Raw genomic sequence first — 25826 nt, 5'->3', positions numbered from 1 at the left:
TTAAGCTCTAGAATCAGTTTCCAGATTATCTTCTTTTCCTTTTTAATCATCTGCATATGTATATATATATATATATATATACACACACACACACACGAGTATATACAGCCTATGAAATTCCCAGAAACGTAAGTATTGCAATGCGGGGTCGTACATCTAAATCGGTTCAGCCGTTGAGCTTCTACGGTGGAACAAACATACGTAAATACATTCACACTCTAAATGCATTACAGTCCTTTTGGAGTAGTCTTGTAATAAATTAGGGCATTAATTAAAACGTTTATTCATTACCATGCTATATTAAATAAAATAGCCGACCCCCTTGGCTGAGTAGGAAGCGGCTCAGCAATTCATTCGGAGGTCCGGGTTCGAATCTCAGTTATGCATTGCCTTCATTTCATACTATATCAATTTCTACTGGACTAATGAACATAACTGTTTATATAGGTTTTTTCAAAACAATAAAAAAATATATATATAAAATTCAAAAAATCTATATATTATAAAAATTATATACAATAAAGAAATTTGAATGAATCATATCTTATACATTAAATTATTTAATATATAATTTATTTATAATAGTTTAAATAAAAATTCTTTGCACAACTAAAATTGGATGCAGTAGCTGTTATGTTATATTGGTTTAAATAACTAACTGCTGTGTTGGGTAACTAGGCTGCGCTACGCTGTATGTTCTGCCACACGATGTTACTGTCAACAGCGGACCCGTCCGAACATGCACGATGTAGTCAGTTACTAGGCAAGGAGAGTCGACGAAGCATTAAAATTAACCGTTAATGCGAATAGTCAGTGGCAGTTTCGTAGTTAAAGTTTAATAAAACTGTGTTTATTTTAATAAATATTTCAACGTGATTTTGTTTCTAACGAGTTGTAGTATTTACAGCTAAATAAATTATGCGTATTTGATTACAAGGTAAGACGCTATTTATTTATACTCAGGAATAGTGCAAGTTAGATCCATTAATTATGGAGTATGTAAGTTAATATAAATAACACAGTCTAGTAATGTATTCTATAACCATTTATTTTATTTTAGTTTTTATTCAGAATTATACTATCTTGCAATAAACTCTTAAGTATAATCATATGCTATATTATTGTACTGTATTCGGACAACCAATCTAGGAAAAATGCTCCTAATTAAATAGTAAAAAAAGAGCTCAGCAGTAATATGGAGACTAAAACCGATTAAAAGTAAATACTAAACGTAGTAAAAATTTTCATTAAATTAAATGTGTTTATGTCTATGAAAATAGATATCGCTCATGTACTGATAGTAGCAACGGGTTATATCATTTTTATATTATACTAGCAACCCGGCAATGCTTCGCCCAATTGCTAAGATTTGAGTATATATATATATATATATATAATTAAATGAACACAATTGAAAGTTTGATAAAACATTAATTAAATGAACATTACGGAACTTTACAAAATTTAACCTTTCCATTTTATCCTTTCTGCCTTTTCCCCTTTTCCTTTTTCCCATTTTAATTTTTAGCATATTACATTTCCCTTCCCCATTTTTACATTTCCTTTCCCTCATTTTCCCATTTCCTGCCGCTTTTTATCTCAATTTTTGTTTCCCTTATTTCCTTTTCCCCCTTCGTTTCCATCTTTCCCCTTTTCTTTTTTCTTCTATCCCGTTTCCATTACCTTTTCCCGTTTTTCTTTTCCCCGTTTTCCCATTTTTCATTTTCTCCTTCTTCCCTTTTTACCTTCCTCTCTTTTAACTTTTTCGATTTTTCCCTTTCACCCTTTTTCCTCGCGCGTAAATCGGTTCAGTTGTTTTTTAGTATGACGGACACACATACTGGAAACATTGAAATGGAATCGTATAATATTTAGTATAGCGGTGTTGCTTTTACATTCAACAGATAGCGCTGTTTTAAAAAAAAGCATATTTTTACCAGTCACTGGTGTGATATCTTAGGTATATAAATAGTAAGTATATAAAAACACCCGCGTATTCGAATGCAACGTTGCATCAAAATTTTAAAGCAATCGGTGAAGAACTTTCGGAGATTTAAGATTTTGAACAAACGAACATTTACATTTTTATTTATATAAATAAAAATAGAAATAAAAAATATAAATATAAATATAAATAAAAATATTTTATTTTTAAAATATTTCTGATTTGTATTTTCTTAATCGTCAATAGTAGCCGATTTATGTAACTGAGAATAATAAAATATAACTATGGATCTTATGCAGTATTCCCCCTAATAAAAGTACTTCCACAAAATGGAACTGAGTTTCTGTTTACTCTTTTTGTGTTGTTTTACAAATTATTTCCTATTTATCGTATATAATGTAGTTATTGGTTACATCTGTTCTACCTACTTTTCTTTAATTTTTGTATAAATTAATAATTCACTCGGTTAACAGCGATACTGAGTTTTACCATCAATTCATTATTTCAGTAAATTATGTTTGGTTAGATTATATTTATAATTTCTCTGCAAATACCTCAAAATACCCACTGATTTGGAAGAATTCTGCCTCTATTGTACGTTTTTTTTTTTGAAAATGAAGACTCGTCTATTCTACAGTGATTCCTGGACCACCCACTTTTTTGAGTTTTTTAATAAATGATCAGCATAAAAAAAAACAAAAAAAAAACGACCTCTCTCAGATACATTTTCCAATCCGTTATTGCTTCACTTGACATTAACCTACACTTGCTTTGTTCGCTAACCTTGACTAATATCTTAATGTTTAAAATGACCGGTATAAAACAGCATATTAGTGTGTTTTCTCTAACAATTTATTCATCAATTTTTTAAAACATGCTACATTAAGTAATTTTTACGTGAAAAAATATGAAAAACGGGGGAGGGCACGGAAGTAAAACGAAAAAGTACCCTCTAATATTGTAAACGATGTAAATTTTATTTTGAGAAAGAAAACAGTAAAAAGCGTTACTTAAATTCAAAATGGTTGATTTAGCCATGGTGAACATCATCATTTTTAGAGAAAAATTGACTGGTATTACTTTTACTGAGACTCTGTACATGCATCAAAGTAATAAGGAAAACTTGGAACATAGAGCAAATCAATAAATTAACACACATCTTCTGTCAAAAACCGGAGCATTATTTATATATATATATATATATATATATATAAATATATCTTCGCTTAACTTTCACACAAATCACTTAGCAATAAACCTGCTAGATAATCAGGATGGTATTAGAAGGTTAAACCGACTTCATGTTCTTGACCTAAGTGTCCCTATAGTCTCTTAATGTGTCTACAGTAAACTCGGATATGAATATTGTGCATTAAATTTCAAATTTGTTGCAAAAAATTTTATTTATTTATTTTTAAATTGGTTAATAATTTTTTTTCCTTTGTTCATTTTAATTTTAAAATTTAGTTTATTTTTATCGAATTTTAAATTATCTGCAATTATATTTTAATAATTTTCAATATATATTTTCATCTATAACATTTTCACGTAAAAAATAATATTCTATACATTTTTAAATCCCTTTTATAGGGAATCATATTCAAATTTTTTTTTATTTAAAAATTATCTAATCAAATTCACCGCATAGTCACTAATCCGCCTCCTTGTCACTTATTTATAAGTCTCTCTTTTATGGATACCCACTTCTTTGTAAAAAAATAATTCATTTTAGTAGCAGTGTGTTCATTTATTACCACTATAAGTACATAATTTTCTTCGAAAGTAGACCTACTACATACAACACAAAAGGAAAATATCTTATTACAAATTCACTCTATAACTTTCTAAAGAAGCTTCATTCTAAGTTAATAACCCTCCTAAAGTCCTTGTTTTTCTTTTCCTAAAGTTTTACGTGACATTATTCTCCTACGAAGTGTCACCTTTAATAATTAACAAGAGTAAAATCTACATGTTAAAGAAGTAAACCAAAAGCATTTTTTTTTTTTTTTTTTTAAATCAAGATACTTTTAAATATTCAAAAAAATATATGAATTATATTTTTTTACATTTTATTTTATTTAGTAGAGCTGGATAATTTTTTTATTTATTATTAATTTCAATTTTATTTGACGTCAATAAAACAAAGAAGTTAAAACCAATTTTACACTTAGGGGTTAATAAAAAAAAATTAAAAATTTTGTACTTTAAAATCTAATTATTAATGAATTTGAAAAATTTTGATGTTTTTTAAAAGCTTTGATTTACTTCGCTTTAGGAATAATCAAATCTTGCAACTGCTATATCTTTTGATCTATCGTATGAATCAATGAAATTTGGTACACGTATGTAACTTCGATGTGTAAAAATAAATATTTTTACTTTTTTAAAAGCTTTTATTTTTAGACTTAAAAAAAATATTTAAAAAAAGTTGTAAAATATATTTGATTACATATAAAAAAAACATTTTATAAAAAAGCTTTTGTTTAACTAATATTAATATTAACATTAATAAAAAAAGGAAACAAATTAGAAAAATCCTCTAAAAAGTAAAAAATAAGAATTAAATCAAATTAAGAATTTTGAATAAAAAAATATAATATATTAACAAAGATAAAAAGGCACTGAAAAGTAAAAAATAAACTATATGAATATCTAATAAATAACCAATAAATAAATGTAACAATTATTAAATTTTAAAATTAAAAGTAATGAAAATATTTAGTTAAATAAGAGCGTGGCGCAGTTTTTATAACAATCATTTCGAATAAGTATTTATAGACATTTGCTGTATTTTAAAATATACTTTTTATTTAATGAGGTTGTTTAGTAAGGTTTTAAGCCACTGACCGAGTCCCTAGTCCACTGTGGAATGAAGCTGTGAATTAAAGATGTTCTTTTACGAAAAAAAAATTAATCCTTTTATTTCATTATTATATTTCTGCCACTATGGCAATAGAAATAAGTTACGAATATTTCTTCGTCAAAGGTTTATTTACTTTAGTTAACATGGTTACTACTAAACTATGTTTTGTAATTTAGTTTCTTTTTCAGGTTTAAATAAAGTTTGAATATTTCACTAGTTATTTACAGTATTATTGTCACTACCATAAGGGTAATGAACACTGTGGAGTATATGGGGCGGAGCCCCCTGGCTAGACGGGAAAAGCGGGTGAACCGAGCTCCGGATTCAATTTCACAGTTCGGGGGTCCAGATTACAGTTTGGATCCCTTACCTTCGGCTTGGCGGTAGTAACAAGCAAAGCAAGTTCTGTAGCGCTAGGGTAGGCCCCGTAGGCTATTAAGAGACGTAAAAAGGATTGCTGGATCAGGCTCTGCGAAGAGCTTGACAGCAATCCCTGGAGCCAGGCATATCGTATTGTGACCAAAAAGTTCGGGAGACGTATGCCTATCCTCAATAAGACCAGTGTTGCAAGGGAGGTAGCCAGGTTGTTCCCGCATACAGTGCCTGATATCGTGAGATCCACACCTTGCGACAATAGAAGATTCACCATGGAAGAGCTACAACTTGCGGCGAGGAGCTTGGCAACCAAAAAGAGCCCTGGCCGGGACAAGATTCCCACGGCAGTGATCAAGGGGCTGGTTCAGAAGGCTCCCTGGGAGATGCTCGAGATTGCCAGCCACGGCATGGAGAACGGAGACTTCCCCGACTGCTGGAAGGAGGCCAGAGTGGTATTCCACTTCTGTTTGGGACCCGTTTTCCTCCCCATTAGTCTGTCCAAGTTGAGTGTCGTTGTTTTCACTCTCGACATCTCCTTGTGTATATTGCTACCGTCCTAAGATTGGCTATAGAGGCCGATCACCAGTAGACACTCTTTTGCTTGTTCCCCATGCGGTCTACCTTATTCGCAGGCTTCACGAAGTGCACTCATGAACATGTCTGGACTTATGTCCTGATATGGGATGAGTTCCGCAGCGGCTGCACCAACGACTCTCCCAGTCTACGTAACCGAGGGCTTCTACAGAGACTCCCGGGGGGGGGGGACTAACAGGCCTGTTTCGTTGCACACTAAATATGATAGCACGGTGGTCAGAAAGGAACTCGTCTCCTACGACTCTCCAGTCCAGGACGCGTGCAGCGTATCTCCCTGTGGTCGCAAGTAATATCGATGTCAGAGCCAGTGCCTCTTTCCACAAAAGTAGGACTTCAGAGTATGTAAGACAATCATGTTTGTGGCCCCCAGGACAGAACCCAAATTGTAGGCCCTCCTGGTTGATCCATTGCCACCTAACTCGGCATTGACGACCCCTGTCAGCAAAACCGGCTTACTGGTATTCCTTATATAGTTCTCGACCTCAGTAAGGATCTCGTTGAAATCCTCGTCCCTACAATTCGGGAGGGAATAGCAGAAACGTATCTGTATTATGTTTATTTCACTACCTCATAAGTGGAAAACAAATATACATCAATTAGAAGCAAAAAATCGTGTCTTATATTCTTTATGTAAATTAGAAAAATATTAGAGATTTATGGGTAATTATTAATTACTGTAATTCATTTTCGTATGCACCAAAACATATCCGTAGAAGTACTTAATACGTTTTTTAGTTTCCTGAATATTTGGAGTTACGAGGTTTTGACTTAATTCCGACAATATGTAGTCATGCAATCATGGAGTTAGGTATATTCCATATAATAGACGAAAAACGTACAGTTTCTTAAACACGTCAAATGATAATTCCGTTTTTTCTTTTAAATCTGAAATTTTTAAAGGAAATGTACCTTACCTAATGTTGCTTAGTTAATATTTATTATTAGACATGATTAGTTTCTTGATTATAGGTTGTAAACTATAGTACACTATAATTTAAGAAATAATTTTCTCATTTTCAAATCATCTAACGATCTAAATTCTACATAGTTCGATGTTTCGTATTATCACGTTACGTACAGGTAAATCAAACGGTAAAATTTTCAAGAGTGAAATAAATAAATAAAACGCTATAAAATTCAGTTTTGACTTAAAAGAGTCATCCGCTCCGTTTAGCAGCATTATTTACATTTAAAAAGATTTGCTACTTTGATATCTTTTACTTCATGAATTATTCTAAAAAAAAAAAAAAAAACATATATTCTTTCAAATTTTTGTTTTTTGTAAGTCATTTTTTAAAAGGAACAAATTAACGAATATGAAGAAATAAATAGGTTAAGCTAAGATAAAAATAAGAAAGCTAAAGTTTTCCTCTTTTTGTTATTTTGTAAATTAAACTCATTTTTAAATATCCCAACAATCTTTAAATGCCTTCCAGTCCTTACCATTTAAATAAGCATGTGATATAATATTACATAATACATAATAGCATTATATAGAATATTAAGTCATAGGAATATGTATGATTAGATTTAATAAATTTATATGATTAGATACATTTGTAAACTGCTTTCTCAGTTAGCAGATAATTATTAAGGAAGGGTCCAATTTTATCTGACCTTTAATCTGAATAGAGTAAAATTTTTCAGTAAAAAATGTTGTGTGTTTAAATTGAGCTTAAAAGTATACTTAAATGGGTTTTTTTTTGTGGATTGGCCTACATTTATGCCAATTTTAAATCTAAATATTCATTAATCAAGGAATTTAGTTATTGACTTTTTTATTACGTTTACCTTTAATGATTTGTTTGATTTTTGCTTTGTTGTTTCATTATTAAAGTACTTTCAGTCAGTTAAATGACCAAAAGATTATCTGTAGTTAAATAAACTTAATAAGTTTGGTTTTATTTAAAAAAAATAATATGTATATATATATATATATATATATATATATATATATATATATATAATGTTCGTTTTTTCAAAATCTTAAATCTCAGAAAGTTCTTCACTGATTGCTTTGAAATTTTGACACAGAGTTGCATTCGATACGTGCGTGTTTTTATATACCTACTGTTTATATACCTAAGATTTCACAGATGTGACAGGTAAAAACATGCTTTTTTTGAAAAACATCGCTATCTGTTGGACTTAAAACAACACAAGCTATATTAAATATTTTACGATTCCATTTCAATGTTTCCGATATGTTTGTCCGCTGTAGACTAAAAAACTACTGGTCCGATTTACTCACGGGGAAAAAGGGAGAAAGGGAAAAATCGGAAAAGTGAACAAGGTAAAAAGGGAAGAAGGGGAAATGGAAAAAATAAAAAAGGGAAAACGAAAAACTAGTAAAGGAAATGGAAAGGGGAAAGGAGAAAAAAGGGAAAGGGGAGAAAGAAGAGGGGAAATGGAAACAAGGGAAAGAGAAACAAGGGAAGGGAGTAGTAAAGGTAAAGGGGAGGAAATGGGGGAAATGGAAGGTGAAAATGGGGGAATGGAAAGGAAATGCGATAAAATGAAAATGGGAATAGGAAAAGGAGATAGAGAAAGGGGTAATGGAAAAGGAGAAACGGGTAAAAGGAAATACTAAACTAAATTCTTCCCAAAAAAGTTTTTTTTTTAGTTTTTCGAGACCAATTGAAAAAATCAAATAACTTTGCAGACGATTTCAAATATATGATATGTTTAAAATTAATTTTAATATTTTGACAACTTGAATAATGATACATTTTTTTAATGAAACATTTTGAATAATGATAACAATATAAAGTTATTCAAATGGCGCAACTGTGATTTTATCGTTTATTTATAGTTGTTGAACACGTAATAATTGTTTAAAAAAAGGCATTGTTTTTTTAGTTTGCATATTTTTACTTCATTAATTTAAATATTTGTTTCATTGCTGTAATAATTTGTTTGTTATTTCTGTTTTTATTAAAGAAAAAGAAAAATTGTTTCAAATGTTCTAGTTCTTAATATTATCTCTTTATAAACAAATGACTAAGATAAAAAATATTAACCACTCCGTCTTGAAATTTTAGCTTCCGAAAGTTCATGTCACATTAAAAACAATTAATAATAATATACCTTAATTACATTCTTACTTCAAAAATTCAAAACTCAAGAGAAGACTTTATTTTTAACTTCATAGGTCTTCTTTGTTAAAATGGATATCATAAAAAATATAGTTAACAAAGCCCGTAATAAAAACGAGTAAAAATTATTGAAAAACGACATACGGAGTGTGCTAAGGTTTTCTGGAATACGGGTGTTTATATTTTTTTATGACAAGTTTTCCAATAGTTTTTTTAATTTTTGTGTGAAAATGCTATAAATCTGAAAAAAATTCCGACTACGTATTGTTTCGCTGAAAAATTCCAGTGTTAAATAATAATCCTGACAAAAAATTAAAAGTATTTCCTAATCCCATCAGTAATGTATAATTTTTTTTTAATTTAAAAAATTGTTCAATATAATATTTATTTGGAATAAACTTATTGCTGAACGTTTTTACTTATTTTTTGTTAAACAGAAAAAAATTGAAATGATGAATTTTATTGTAAGAAATAATTAAAAAATCGCATATTACAGTCGATATTTATTAAATTACGTATTTCAGCACATCTACTATAAAAAAAGACCAAAACATAATAATTTATCCTTTATTTACTATAAAATTTAGGATTTTTAAATTATTCTGTTTCTAAAAATAATTTATATTTAAAAAATTACTATAAGCATTTCCATCTTTATAATAATTAGGCAGGAAATTTGACTTTTTGAACTTAAAGATACCAAACAACGTACCTCATTATTTTTATCTTCCTGTAATAGTTGACTAAAAAGCTTGATGTTGATAATATCATATGTATAATGAAACAAAGAAAAACTTATTTCAAAATTACGATATTGTTTTGAAAAAATACAGTGCCTGATATCGTGAGATCCACACCTTGCGACAATAGAAGATTCACCATGGAAGAGCTACAACTTGCGGCGAGGAGCTTGGCAACCAAAAAGAGCCCTGGCCGGGACAAGATTCCCACGGCAGTGATCAAGGGGCTGGTTCAGAAGGCTCCCTGGGAGATGCTCGAGATTGCCAGCCACGGCATGGAGAACGGAGACTTCCCCGACTGCTGGAAGGAGGCCAGAGTGGTATTCCACTTCTGTTTGGGACCCGTTTTCCTCCCCATTAGTCTGTCCAAGTTGAGTGTCGTTGTTTTCACTCTCGACATCTCCTTGTGTATATTGCTACCGTCCTAAGATTGGCTATAGAGGCCGATCACCAGTAGACACTCTTTTGCTTGTTCCCCATGCGGTCTACCTTATTCGCAGGCTTCACGAAGTGCACTCATGAACATGTCTGGACTTATGTCCTGATATGGGATGAGTTCCGCAGCGGCTGCACCAACGACTCTCCCAGTCTACGTAACCGAGGGCTTCTACAGAGACTCCCGGGGGGGGGGGACTAACAGGCCTGTTTCGTTGCACACTAAATATGATAGCACGGTGGTCAGAAAGGAACTCGTCTCCTACGACTCTCCAGTCCAGGACGCGTGCAGCGTATCTCCCTGTGGTCGCAAGTAATATCGATGTCAGAGCCAGTGCCTCTTTCCACAAAAGTAGGACTTCAGAGTATGTAAGACAATCATGTTTGTGGCCCCCAGGACAGAACCCAAATTGTAGGCCCTCCTGGTTGATCCATTGCCACCTAACTCGGCATTGACGACCCCTGTCAGCAAAACCGGCTTACTGGTATTCCTTATATAGTTCTCGACCTCAGTAAGGATCTCGTTGAAATCCTCGTCCCTACAATTCGGGAGGGAATAGCAGAAACGTATCTGTATTATGTTTATTTCACTACCTCATAAGTGGAAAACAAATATACATCAATTAGAAGCAAAAAATCGTGTCTTATATTCTTTATGTAAATTAGAAAAATATTAGAGATTTATGGGTAATTATTAATTACTGTAATTCATTTTCGTATGCACCAAAACATATCCGTAGAAGTACTTAATACGTTTTTTAGTTTCCTGAATATTTGGAGTTACGAGGTTTTGACTTAATTCCGACAATATGTAGTCATGCAATCATGGAGTTAGGTATATTCCATATAATAGACGAAAAACGTACAGTTTCTTAAACACGTCAAATGATAATTCCGTTTTTTCTTTTAAATCTGAAATTTTTAAAGGAAATGTACCTTACCTAATGTTGCTTAGTTAATATTTATTATTAGACATGATTAGTTTCTTGATTATAGGTTGTAAACTATAGTACACTATAATTTAAGAAATAATTTTCTCATTTTCAAATCATCTAACGATCTAAATTCTACATAGTTCGATGTTTCGTATTATCACGTTACGTACAGGTAAATCAAACGGTAAAATTTTCAAGAGTGAAATAAATAAATAAAACGCTATAAAATTCAGTTTTGACTTAAAAGAGTCATCCGCTCCGTTTAGCAGCATTATTTACATTTAAAAAGATTTGCTACTTTGATATCTTTTACTTCATGAATTATTCTAAAAAAAAAAAAAAAACATATATTCTTTCAAATTTTTGTTTTTTGTAAGTCATTTTTTAAAAGGAACAAATTAACGAATATGAAGAAATAAATAGGTTAAGCTAAGATAAAAATAAGAAAGCTAAAGTTTTCCTCTTTTTGTTATTTTGTAAATTAAACTCATTTTTAAATATCCCAACAATCTTTAAATGCCTTCCAGTCCTTACCATTTAAATAAGCATGTGATATAATATTACATAATACATAATAGCATTATATAGAATATTAAGTCATAGGAATATGTATGATTAGATTTAATAAATTTATATGATTAGATACATTTGTAAACTGCTTTCTCAGTTAGCAGATAATTATTAAGGAAGGGTCCAATTTTATCTGACCTTTAATCTGAATAGAGTAAAATTTTTCAGTAAAAAATGTTGTGTGTTTAAATTGAGCTTAAAAGTATACTTAAATGGGTTTTTTTTTGTGGATTGGCCTACATTTATGCCAATTTTAAATCTAAATATTCATTAATCAAGGAATTTAGTTATTGACTTTTTTATTACGTTTACCTTTAATGATTTGTTTGATTTTTGCTTTGTTGTTTCATTATTAAAGTACTTTCAGTCAGTTAAATGACCAAAAGATTATCTGTAGTTAAATAAACTTAATAAGTTTGGTTTTATTTAAAAAAAATAATATGTATATATATATATATATATATATATATATATATATATATATATATATATAATGTTCGTTTTTTCAAAATCTTAAATCTCAGAAAGTTCTTCACTGATTGCTTTGAAATTTTGACACAGAGTTGCATTCGATACGTGCGTGTTTTTATATACCTACTGTTTATATACCTAAGATTTCACAGATGTGACAGGTAAAAACATGCTTTTTTTGAAAAACATCGCTATCTGTTGGACTTAAAACAACACAAGCTATATTAAATATTTTACGATTCCATTTCAATGTTTCCGATATGTTTGTCCGCTGTAGACTAAAAAACTACTGGTCCGATTTACTCACGGGGAAAAAGGGAGAAAGGGAAAAATCGGAAAAGTGAACAAGGTAAAAAGGGAAGAAGGGGAAATGGAAAAAATAAAAAAGGGAAAACGAAAAACTAGTAAAGGAAATGGAAAGGGGAAAGGAGAAAAAAGGGAAAGGGGAGAAAGAAGAGGGGAAATGGAAACAAGGGAAAGAGAAACAAGGGAAGGGAGTAGTAAAGGTAAAGGGGAGGAAATGGGGGAAATGGAAGGTGAAAATGGGGGAATGGAAAGGAAATGCGATAAAATGAAAATGGGAATAGGAAAAGGAGATAGAGAAAGGGGTAATGGAAAAGGAGAAACGGGTAAAAGGAAATAGGGAAAGGTTAAATTTTGTGAAGTTCCGCAATGTTCATTTTGTTTATGTATTATCAAACTTCCAATTGCGTTCATTTAATATATATACTCAAATCTAGCAGTAGCGAAGCATTTATGGGTCTAACTGATTGATCAACGCCCAGCAAAATCTAGTAAAGATAAATTGATGAAAACTGGTATACATATTCTTACAATGTAAGTGTACAGTAAGAAAGTTTTTTTTTTTGAAATTCCGAGTTTAAATGGAGTAACAATGAAATTTACTATTTTTTTTTCTCTGTGATAAATGAAGAAATTAACTTGATTTTTGGTGTGTATAATTTTCATGTAATTATCTAAAACAAAATTTTTAGGTTTACGAAATTGAACCTTGAAAGGGGGGGGGGAAGAAAGATAAAAATAAATTTGAACAATTGGTAAATTTATCCCATTTCTGAATATACTAAATGAGATATTCTCTTGATTGCGACCTGCAAATAAATACTTTTCAATACACATCTCAAAAGCCTCAATCCAATTACTTAATAATCTATGCTTAAATCTCATTCGAGACTTTTGATCAGAGTAAAATGTTAATTTAAGACTATGACTAAGTACCTAATTGGGAACAATTTGAATCAATTTAACAAAGAATATTATGATTAAAAATAAGATGTAAGTTTATCCATTTCTTGGTGTCACTTACAGAGATCATATTTTTATTTTAGTTGTCAAAAAGAAATAAATGACAGTTTTTGGAACTTTGTATGAATTCTCTGTTTTAGACACTAATTCATAATAGTTTAAAATCAAAGCTTCATAATGATACATCACATTATCTAAAGTTTTCTTAAAAACTTAGAAAACAGGGATTTGTAAGGATTGCATGTAAAGGGTACATTCAACTTATCTTTGTTTTAAACAAAAGTTTAAAACTTTATAAATACTTTTATAAAACATTCTTAAAAAAATATTCACTTTTATTTATTTCGAGAACGAGCATATTAAATTAGTTTAATTTTATTAAATTTTTAAGCTTGAACTTTTTATTTCCGATTTTCAATTAAAATTTATTAATCAGTTAGGCCCGCAAGGATTAAAAATAACCAATTAATTTACAGATAAGTTAAATTTATTAAAATAATGCCTAATGTAATAGAATTTCTTTTTGGAGTTTTAAATAACTTGACGACTTGGCATAGTTGTTTCTTAAAAATAATATAATCATTCACAAGAACAAGTTTCCTATACCAAGGTTAGAAAGAAAAGTGAGAAGTGGAATAATTTTCCAATTCCTTCTCATTGATAAATTTATACAGAATATCGGGTGGCCTATAAGTAGTAGAACACAGTTTGAATCGCCGTAACCTCTAACGTAATACTTCTGACGGGTTTAAATTTTAACATATAGCAGAGGTGTCATATTGCAATGTTCCAAAATGGTTTTTTTCTTACTGATTGCCGCCTGCAGTTTACTGAAGAGCGGCTCACCGCGTTGGAAGAGACCCACAGTTTGAACAAGGGGCTGATGGAGACTGATGAAGCCAAATTCCACTTGTCCGGTAATGTAAACCGACATAATTGTGTTTACTGTCGTACGTCGAATCGAAGCGTGATATTCGAGTACGCTGTTAAAAGTCCCGGTATTATGGTGTGGGAAAGTTTTACATTCCAAGGAGTCATCGAACCTTTCTTCTTTGAAGATGGCGTCAAAGGTGAGAATTATCTGGAGCTCATTAGGGACACTGTTTACCCTTTACTCCAACAGAGAGACCTCTTTGATCAACTGTGGTGACAGAAGGATGGAGCTCCCGATCATTATGCCACAACAGTACGGAGCCGGTTGGACCAGGCATTCCCCACACGGTTCCTGACCACAGCCCACCAAATACTTTTCCTGTGGAGACATTTAAAGGATAAAATTTATTCCCGCAACATCAACATCCTACAGAACCTGAATGATGTGATTACTGAGGATTTACTACAGTTAACGATCATGCGAAAATCTGTCTGCGATTATAAGCCTGTATTTACCCTCATGGCATGCAAGTTGATCGTACAATGGAACACCAATATTAAAGAAAGTTTGCTTTACAAAATAAATTATCTGTTTTCTTTTCATGCTTATACTGCTAGAAGTTACGGCGCGTTAAATTATGGTCTACTACTTATGAGTCCTTCTGTATATGGTATAGGAATATAATCATACCGATCCCACCAAGTTATACAAAATATTCAACTCTCTATCACCTTCACTTTGTTACAGTAAACATCTTCATCTTCAAGATACCAACTCTGACTTTTGCCTCTTATATCTCAGATACTTTTGATGCGTTACAGCTATAGTAGAATGGAAAAAATAAATTAACTAATTAATGTACTCTTTCCATAGTGAAACGATGCATCCTTTACGTATTCAGTGTAACAGGAAAAGAATGCTGTTAGTTATTTATTTTAAGGGGAATATTCTAAAAAACAAAAGATTTTATTTTCATAATTTATTTAATGCAGAAAGTGATGTAAAATAAAAGTAACAATAAATAAAGAAAATAAAACCTGTAACAAATGAAGGAAAGAGTAAAAAAAGGTAAAACAAAACATATATATACTAACGTACCCCGTCGCGACTTCGCCCAAATTATAGATGTAGCGTAGCTTCACTTGCAATGCTTTTTTAATATAAAAAAGTAAAAAAAAAAAAAAACTTATTTATTACAATCCCAAATCTAGCATCCCCATCGCGGCTTCGCCCGTGCTCTATGATTACATGCACTTCCCGTCACGATCTGAGGGTCATGGCTCGCTTCGCTCTCCCTTGCCGTTTTCTCTCGTTTCCCTTTCCTTCTCCCGTTTCTCTTTCCCTTACTTCCCTTTCCCCTTCCTCTTCCTCTATTTCCCTTTTCCCCTTCATCTTTTCCCTTTCCACTTCCATTTCCTTTTCCCCGTTTTCCTCTTCTTCCCTTTTTACCTCTTCCCTTTTACCTTTTTCGATTTTTCCCTCATTCCCTTTTACGATTTTCCCTTTCTCCCTTCTTCCTCGGTTTTCGATTCCAGTTGATTTTCGATGAATTTCGGTATAGGTTCATTTTGCCGCGAAGCAGAAATCATAAAATTCTTGTTATTCCTAAATTAAAAACAAAGCCTTTTCCGGACAAATTTTTGTTATGAAGTTTTTTCATTATTTTAAACAGAGAAATACAGCTGAAAAATTAAACGGCATTCTTCTGGAGCACGTACACACTCATTCTGTCACTCTGCGCGCGCACACGATGCATTAATATTACTTAGACAGATGTAATGAATTACTTCATTTCCGTGCTTTACCTACGCTTTTAATCTCAACCAATTTTTTTGCACCTCACATCTTCAATTATTTGTTTTACATATTCTAATTTTTTAATTCAATTTTAATTTAAAGTATAGCGTATGTTGATTTTACGGCCAACAGACAGCGCTGCTAACACGAAATTTAGTTTTTTATCGATTTGAACCCCTTAAAATCAAAATTTCGCAAAATTCTTTCTTAGTACACGCCTGCTTAAAGATACGAAGGGTCCCTGAAAATTTTCAGTCTGTACCTATAATAGTTTTGGTTGTACGTTGATTATGAGTTAATGAATCAGTCAGGACATTATCTTTTATATAAGAGACATATATTAATAATCTATTTGAAAAATAATTTGTTAACAATTAAGGAAGAATGAATTCAATAAGAAAACAGAAAAAATTAAACTATTTCTGTACAATAAATTTTTTAATTCAAATATTTTAATCGGTGCCAAATTATAAAAATAACACAGATTTTCTTTTAATATTAAAATTATTACTATTTGCAATGAAAAACAAAAGGTAATTCTTCTATAATTTGAACAAACTATTCCTCCATTTATTTGATAATTTAATATTTTATAAATATATAGTAAAAATTAAAAAGTTCAACTAACTAAATTCTTCCCAAAAAAGTTTTTTTTTTAGTTTTTCGAGACCAATTGAAAAAATCAAATAACTTTGCAGACGATTTCAAATATATGATATGTTTAAAATTAATTTTAATATTTTGACAACTTGAATAATGATACATTTTTTTAATGAAACATTTTGAATAATGATAACAATATAAAGTTATTCAAATGGCGCAACTGTGATTTTATCGTTTATTTATAGTTGTTGAACACGTAATAATTGTTTAAAAAAAGGCATTGTTTTTTTAGTTTGCATATTTTTACTTCATTAATTTAAATATTTGTTTCATTGCTGTAATAATTTGTTTGTTATTTCTGTTTTTATTAAAGAAAAAGAAAAATTGTTTCAAATGTTCTAGTTCTTAATATTATCTCTTTATAAACAAATGACTAAGATAAAAAATATTAACCACTCCGTCTTGAAATTTTAGCTTCCGAAAGTTCATGTCACATTAAAAACAATTAATAATAATATACCTTAATTACATTCTTACTTCAAAAATTCAAAACTCAAGAGAAGACTTTATTTTTAACTTCATAGGTCTTCTTTGTTAAAATGGATATCATAAAAAATATAGTTAACAAAGCCCGTAATAAAAACGAGTAAAAATTATTGAAAAACGACATACGGAGTGTGCTAAGGTTTTCTGGAATACGGGTGTTTATATTTTTTTATGACAAGTTTTCCAATAGTTTTTTTAATTTTTGTGTGAAAATGCTATAAATCTGAAAAAAATTCCGACTACGTATTGTTTCGCTGAAAAATTCCAGTGTTAAATAATAATCCTGACAAAAAATTAAAAGTATTTCCTAATCCCATCAGTAATGTATAATTTTTTTTTAATTTAAAAAATTGTTCAATATAATATTTATTTGGAATAAACTTATTGCTGAACGTTTTTACTTATTTTTTGTTAAACAGAAAAAAATTGAAATGATGAATTTTATTGTAAGAAATAATTAAAAAATCGCATATTACAGTCGATATTTATTAAATTACGTATTTCAGCACATCTACTATAAAAAAAGACCAAAACATAATAATTTATCCTTTATTTACTATAAAATTTAGGATTTTTAAATTATTCTGTTTCTAAAAATAATTTATATTTAAAAAATTACTATAAGCATTTCCATCTTTATAATAATTAGGCAGGAAATTTGACTTTTTGAACTTAAAGATACCAAACAACGTACCTCATTATTTTTATCTTCCTGTAATAGTTGACTAAAAAGCTTGATGTTGATAATATCATATGTATAATGAAACAAAGAAAAACTTATTTCAAAATTACGATATTGTTTTGAAAAAATTTTGAAATGTTTCTAAATGAAAACCGAAAATTTGTTTTACATTTTCCTGAACACAAAGAAACGTTTTACTAAAGAGAACAATTGTGTAATAATACGTTTCCAATATCGGTGGATGAAGAAGGAACGATTCCTCTTCCACTCGTTTAAGACATGCAAACTGTTTTAGATCCTGCATTTATTCTTATTTCACAACGAACAAAGACAAAAAAATCCATTATCAATAGCAATAATTCTTTTTGTTCTTTATGCTGGAAGGAACAAGGCAATTTACGTAATCCTTCTACGAGTTTTTAGAATGAAGGAGGTAGTAATAATGAAAAGGATTTAGTAAATAGACGTTAAAGCTATTTGATACTTTTAATAAAAAAATCTGATGTGAACACCACTTGACTTTCTTGTATGCCTATTAAATTATATGTACACATTTTTTTAAATGAAAAGTACAAAAAGATTTATTTCATTAATAACTTCTGATTTTTTTCATTTTTTTTTTAATGTTATTGAATTATTATTTATTATAATTTTTTTTTACAATCAAAGGTTAATAAATTAATGTATTTAAATAAAAAACAAAAGTTAAAAAGAAAAGGAAATGAAGTCGGATTTGAACCGATGTGCCTTTCCTTTCTAAGATCCAAATATTTCATTAATTAAACTTTTATTTGGCTATAAATCTGGAACCAATGCAGTGAGAACAAGTGACACGTATAATATATAGTTGAAAAGCTCTCAATGAGAGCTTATTTCTGCAGTTAAGAAAAAGTACAAAATCAAAATTTTTTGGAAGTAAAAAAGGGTAGATTATATTCTCGAGTAGTACGGTATACGGTAATTTAATTTGAATAAATTGAATTCTGATATGCTTTCATATTTAAGTCTAAATTTCCTTAAGAATTATGAACCAAACAATTATTTTAAATCGTTTATGATATATTGTCAGTAGCAGAGGAATATTTTCCTGCTACTCATTTTATTTGACTTAGTATCTGAAATTGTGATAGTTGAATTTCTTTAAATACAACTTCCTTATATTTACTAATGTATTTTTCAGAAGAAAAACTTTTTCTTGAATTCTAATAAATAAATTTTCTCCGTACTGAATAAATAAAATATTTATTTAATTTTTAAAAAATAAGTAACCATTATTTTTAATTATATTTTATACAGAAAAATTCAGTTTCCTTAATGTTACCCATGAAATTATTTTTACTGGAGATGCCTTAATATTGTCTTACGTGAAAATTTTATTTAACGTTAAATTTGCTTTTACTTATATATTTTTTTCTGATTTGCATAAAAACTTAATGTAAAAAACTAATTTATAAATTGCATGCTTCGTCAAAAAAATAGGTGATAAAAATATACGCTTCATCATATTGATATATAAAAAATCCCTTTTGGCACGCCGGAAGGCTGAGGTAGATTTCACCGGTGCTAGTAGAGGATAAAAAAGATTTCCACCTTAAAGATAAGAAAAACTTCAAATTTACTCAATACGACAATCTTTGCATGTAAAAAAACGTTTCACATATTTATCATACGACAAACCATCTTCTTACAATTCCACCAACGTTTTGGTCATCCTTTGCCGTAAGGGTTGGTCATATCAAAAATTGTTTCAGACAAAAGTTTTAAGTAATGTTTAACGACCATTTAAATCGATTCGATACTGTGCCTATTAAGGGAAGTATGATTCTATTTTGTCTTCAAAACACAATTTTTTCCACCCCCTAGGCCAGTGGTTGGTGATATCAAAAAACTTTACTCAAATAATTTTTAGGCTCTTATCTAATAATAGGAACTTTAAACGAATTCGATATTTATTTAATAAGAAAGTTATAGCGATTTTTTTTCGAAAAAGCCCCTCCCATTTCACCCCATGGTCTGATTTTGGCTGTTAAGAAAATCGACTGAGATTTTGGGTCTTTATCTTTTATTAGCAATTTTATTATGAATTTGAATTAGATTTAATTTTTTATTTATTTATTTTTTTTTATTTATAAATGAATTTCATTAGCACAAAGTTATCGTGTCCACAAGAAAATGGAATATATATATACGACATATATATAAATGTATGTAAACATTTGAACTGACAGTGGTTTTGAGGTCTGGGGGATGTGTAACGCAATGATATTTTTAAATTTTCCGGAAGTCGAATTATGGTACTTATTACAATAGGTTTTCTTTGTTATTAAACCTACCTAATATTAATATATTAATGTTATTAAATTTGTTTAGTGTTAAAAATCATTATTCTCTAGATTATTCACTATTTTAATCGTTTCGATTTAATAAAGTTTTCTTTGGAAAACACTCAAAAAATTGTGCGGAAAATTATATAAATAAACAGTCATTTAAATATATACCATAATATTTTTAATTTACTATAATTTTAACTTAAAAAATAAGTTAAAATATATTCTTATGTTGTTTTTTCCTATTGAGTAAGGAATATAACCCATTGTTTCTTGCAGGAAAAGGTTACAATAAATGTAAATTTTAAATAAGAATTTGAAGATTTAATTTAAATAGATTTGATTCCACTACGAATGCTGTTGTAATCAGGATTTCGAAGTCGTGAGACAGCATATAAGTAGTATTAGAATTATGGTAAAAAGGTTTCTAAGGGTTCTTTTGTGGAAAGCAGATATTTATTTATTCTTATTCCAATAATACTTTTCTACACAGGAATCGTATTTTTTTTTTTTTGTATCAAATAAAATCTTTTCAACAATAGAAGTAACTAAAAACCAATAAGAAAAATTCCCATTTGGTTAAGTTAGCACGATTATTGATGATTTGAATGGTTCATGTGATCTAATTCTTCTGTAAATAACAGTGTGTAATATTTTTAGAAGACAAATTACTGCTTTGTTCAAGGTGAATTACCGTAATTTAAATTAAGTGTTTAACTTAAGCTTTTTTAATGAGAAATTTTGACCGATGTTTGATTAATGTGTTTTATCTATGATTTTACTTACGTCTATGTCTTATGTGTTACGATAGGGCTAGAAGAGGATAACTGGGAAACACTCTCCGCTCTCGTTGACCGTTGAATTATCTAGGCGATCGTATCTACGGGTGAGGTAGAGTAATAGCTTTCTGCGTTCGATGTTGATTTAAATTTTTGATTTGGGAATTTTAACTTTTAGTAGGTTAACATTTGACGACAGCCATTTAATTCGGTTTGTTATTTATTATACTTCTCTTATTTTATTTATTCACGGATTGTATTTATTAATTTTACTGTAATTACTAATTAGTAATGTGCTTAATTTCCACTAATATTAGTACATTTACTTATTTTTTCTTATGTTTTGCCACCCCTATTATAACCATTTTCAGGTTACTTAAAAACACTATTATCTTTTACCGACTGTTTCGTTCTGACCCACCAGGTTGGTGTAGTGGTGAACGCGACTTCCTAAAACAGCTGAATTGGAAGTCCAGAGTTCCAGCGTTCAAGTCCTAGTAAAGTCAGTTATTTTTACACGGATTTCAATACTAGATCGTGGATACCGGCGTTTTTTGGTGGTTGGGTTTCAATTAACCACACAACTCAGGAATGGTCGAACTGAGACTGTACAAGACTACACTTCATTTACACTCATACATATCATCCTCTGAAGTATTATCTGAACGGTAATTACCGAAGGCTAAACAGGAAAAAGAAAGATACAGTCTGTCTAACCCACCGGGTTGGCCTAGTGGTGAACGCGACTTCCCAAATCAGTTGATTTGGAAGTCGAGAGTTCCGGAGTTCAATTGCTAGTAAACGCAGATACTTTTATACGGATTTGAATACTATAGCGTGGATACCGGTATTCTTTAGTGGTTGGGTTTCAATTAACTACACATATCAGGAATGGTCGAACTGAGACTGTACAAGACTACACTTCATTTACAGTCATACATATTATCCTCTGAAGTAATACCTGAAGGGTAATTCCCAGAGGCTAAACAGGGAAAGAAAGATATAGCCTATCTGCCGGCCTTCGTGGCGCGAGTGGTAGCGCCTCGGCCTTTCATCCGGGATTCTAATACCGGTTAGGCATGGCATTTTCACACGCTACAAATCATTCATTTCTCATCCTCTGAAGCAATACCTAACTGTAGACCGGAGGTAAACAAAAAATAAGATACAGCCTATCTAAAATTTTAGAACGTATCGCTTTCCTGTTCTGATAAATAATCTTCATTGAGATTTAGGCTGTAAGAAATATTAATATAAACGAATTAATTTTAGAAAAATTTATATCTGTAAAGCCTTGTATGATGACTTTAATAATATTTTGGAATTTATCTGTAAAACAGAATAATAGGTATATTTTTTATCGCATTACCGAATTATTTAATATTTTATCCTACCCCATATGATTAAATCGAAAACATAGTACAACCTGCTGATTTCGTTTTACAAATACTACGCTAAAATAGGAAATAGGAAAACTAGTAAAAACTCATTAAAATACTTCTCACGTTCCAAGTTTGTGTGTGGTTGGTAAGTGCATTAGACTGAAGGTTATTTAGAGGGTGACGTGTTATTGATTTTTAATCAGCATAAAATTTGAATAGTATTTCTCTATTTACGTTAAGAACACGAAGACTGTGTATACTTAAATATCAGCCAATAATCATAGAAATGAAACATATACATAATATGACTAAAATATATGTAATATTACAATTAAAATCTATTAATAAAAAATAAAATATTTATTGGAAAACGGAAGAATTGACTACACGTTTTTAAAATATAAAAAAAAGAAGAGAAGGTTTTCCAGGAGGGGTTGTAATTTAGGAAAAAATGTGTATATTTTTATTTATTCATTCATTTCCGAAACTTTATTTTTAACTATTCATATCAACCATCTCACGTAGATACTTCACATCTGATTTTCTATACACGTTTCATGTACCTCAAAGAAGTGGTACTTTATTCAGGATTTTAAATTGGCAGACGTATCTGAAGCAGCCACGTTCAAATTGAACTAAGGATGTTCAACATTCAGTGTCTGCAATTTTCCGTTCTATTTTCAAGCTCTTACAACTTTTTGTACCTAATATTATTTTTGAATACGCTTTCCATATCCTTAAGTTTTCCTTTGTTGGGGGGACAGAGAAAGAAGTGGAATAATATCTAGTACTTAATTCTATTATTATGCAAAATTTATGACTAAATTAATGAATAATGATTTTGATTTTAACTGTAAATATCTTCTTTTTTTTCAATATTTTATATGATTGCATTAATTTTATTAGATATTAATAAAAAATGTTTCGTAAAGTTTTTAATTGCCGGAGGTTCTTTGTTTTTAATCATAATGAAACTCAACATACTCTTAACCTTTTCTATAATTTCCAAAATTTCAACGAATGAACTGTAAATACATATATATAAAATCTGAATGGATAATTTTGTGTTTTGTTGCGCTAAATAAATACCACGTGCACCTTCTTTTTATCCTTTAAATGCACGAAAATAATATTGTAGAATCTAAGATGATTTAATTTCAAGTAGGTGAATAAGTAAAAGACTCCCTCCCCTCATTATTACTGGTTCTTTTGGGGCAATGATAAAGTAGAGAAGGATATTTTCTAATGCTGTTTATTTTACTTTAACTTTCATTGGCGTGTACGCCAAAATAGTTAACCCACAACTCACAATAACAAAATATTATGCAAATTTTGTATAAAATCTATAACTGTGCCGTATCTAGAATTATTTTTCTTATATTTCTCCTCTACTTCTTTCATCTTAGCATAAAACTTATTTGCTCTCTTTAAGTGCAGGATTTTTTTACCAACAGCTGCTCTTTTAGCATTTTCTGTCAATACAGAACTTTTATTCCTACCTCCTCACAAGTGAAGCAAACATCAACTTGTGGCCTACCAATTCGCAAGGTAAAGTTTTCAAACGTGTTATACTTATAACTAACTTTACTATTTAGAGATGTCCCTTTAAATAAATTGTACATAGTACATAATTTTTATATTTACGCGAGCATCTAAGTATTTTGTTTTTGTACTTACGTAATGGCATATTTTGACTGGAAAAAAGTTATGTGATTATGGATTTGTTAATATCTCAGTTGGCATAGCATGCGACTTGGAATTAAATCCCTTTTTATCAATAGCTGTCTCATCTGGGAAGAGAAGACTACTTATTCTTCGAAGCCTAACTTCTCCGATGTCGAAAATGTTTAAAATTGCTGTCTTATATATCTGGACCCGAGAATTATTTTCCTTATTTAAATAATATTTGAATCATCTTTTAACTTTTCATCATCATAACCCAATCTAGACTGTTTTCTTGAAATATCATGATTTTCTATTAATTCTTGCAAGAAACAATTTTATTCATTTTTGCTATTTAATGCATAAAACCTTTTAATACTTGTATCCTTTCTTTACTGTAAATGAATTTAAACTGTCTCGTTTATACTTACACAATTCTTTTTGTTTCTTTACTAAAACGGTTTTTCCTTTTTGATTAACTATGGTCTGCACATCTTTCCTTTTTTTCCATTTGCTTTCCATGAATTCTTTTATATGACTCGACACTTTTTTTTTAAATTCATTATTTTGAGTTAATTCACTACTACCACTGTCACTCATTTTCTTAAATTATCAAAGTCTTAATATCAGCTTATAAAGCAACCTACAAACAGCTTAATCAAATGAATTGGAGAAAGAGTCTAACCTAGAAAAATGTTCATTCAAGTATTATCCACTATCAGGTGATTATCACATGGTTTAGAATTGTCACAACACAAGTCCCGGACATGTTCTGTTGCAATTGTAAATAAAATTATTTCTTCATAACTACTTGTAGAGTGCATTGGGACATGTGATGTTTCTTTGCCTCCTATCTCTCAATATTTATCAAAAAATGAAAAGGGGCAAAAGTGGAAATATGAGTTTCAATTCTAAACGATTCACTTTTAAGTTAGTCAAATTAGAATTATGATTAGGTTAAATGTTTTAAGAGTTTTGTTATGTATTTTAAAAATGGATCACTAAAGATTTATGAAACTCTGAAAAATATTTGTCTACAAATGTTAAAACTTCTTTTAAATTTTATCCTCAATCTGAAAAGGGAGTAAAGGATGTTCCAAAAATTAATTGCTTTCTAAAGTTTGCTTAATTTTTTTAAACCAGATTAACCATTAAGCATTACACTAGGCTAAATTATTATTGTGCATTAGATTTTATTAAGTTTTAGGCCCTTAAGATGGTATCTAGTGTCAAGTTTTATTAGTTTTCTTTTAACATCATTTAAAAAATTTCATATTAAAGAGCTAAATGTAATTAAATTGTTTTCTTACAAGGGAATCATACAACGGGATATTAATTTTATTGATTCTAAAACCCCAGCAGACAAAAAGGGTAAAATTGAATACAAATTTATATTGTATGCTTTTTTTTTTGTCTTCAGTCATTTGACTGGTTTGATGCAGCTCTCCAAGATTCCCTATCTAGTGCTAGTCGTTTCATTTCAGTATACCCTCTACATCCTACATCCCTAACAATTTGTTTTACATATTCCAAACGTGGCCTGCCGACACAATTTTTTCCTTCTACATGTCCTTCCAATATTAAAGCTACTATTCCAGGATGCCTTAGTATGTGGCCTATAAGTCTGTCTCTTCTTTTTACTATATTTTCCCAAACGCTTCTTTCTTCATCTATTTGCCGCAATGCCTCTTCATTTGTCACTTTATCCACCCATCTGATTTTTAACATTCTCCTATAGCACCACATTTCAAAAGCTTCTAATCTTTTCTTCTCAGATACTCCGATTGTCCAAGTTTCACTTCCATATAAAGCGATACTCCAAACATATAGTTTCAAAAATCTTTTCCTGACATTTAAATTAATTTTTGATGTAAACAAATTATAT

The 25826-nt window shown here is 30.0% G+C and overlaps 1 protein-coding gene across 4 annotated transcripts in view; it reads left to right on the top strand.

Annotated features, from left to right (window-relative positions):
- LOC142320205 (uncharacterized) overlaps positions 1-25826 on the top strand; it is an 804138-nt gene that overhangs the window by 425345 nt on the left and 352967 nt on the right. The window contains exon 1 of one of the 4 annotated variants that reach the window (XM_075357893.1): positions 735-937. The exons of the other annotated variants lie outside the window; for them this stretch is intronic. The gene's annotated coding sequence lies outside the window, so the exon portion shown is untranslated. Of the gene's footprint in view, positions 1-734; positions 938-25826 lie in introns of those variants that run through there. 4 annotated transcript variants of the gene reach the window in all.

Source organism: Lycorma delicatula, chromosome 2 (assembly GCF_047948215.1).
Source record: "Lycorma delicatula isolate Av1 chromosome 2, ASM4794821v1, whole genome shotgun sequence".
In the NCBI taxonomy this organism is placed as follows: Eukaryota; Metazoa; Arthropoda; class Insecta; order Hemiptera; family Fulgoridae; genus Lycorma; species Lycorma delicatula.
This window is presented reverse-complemented; position numbering and strand designations above follow the sequence as displayed.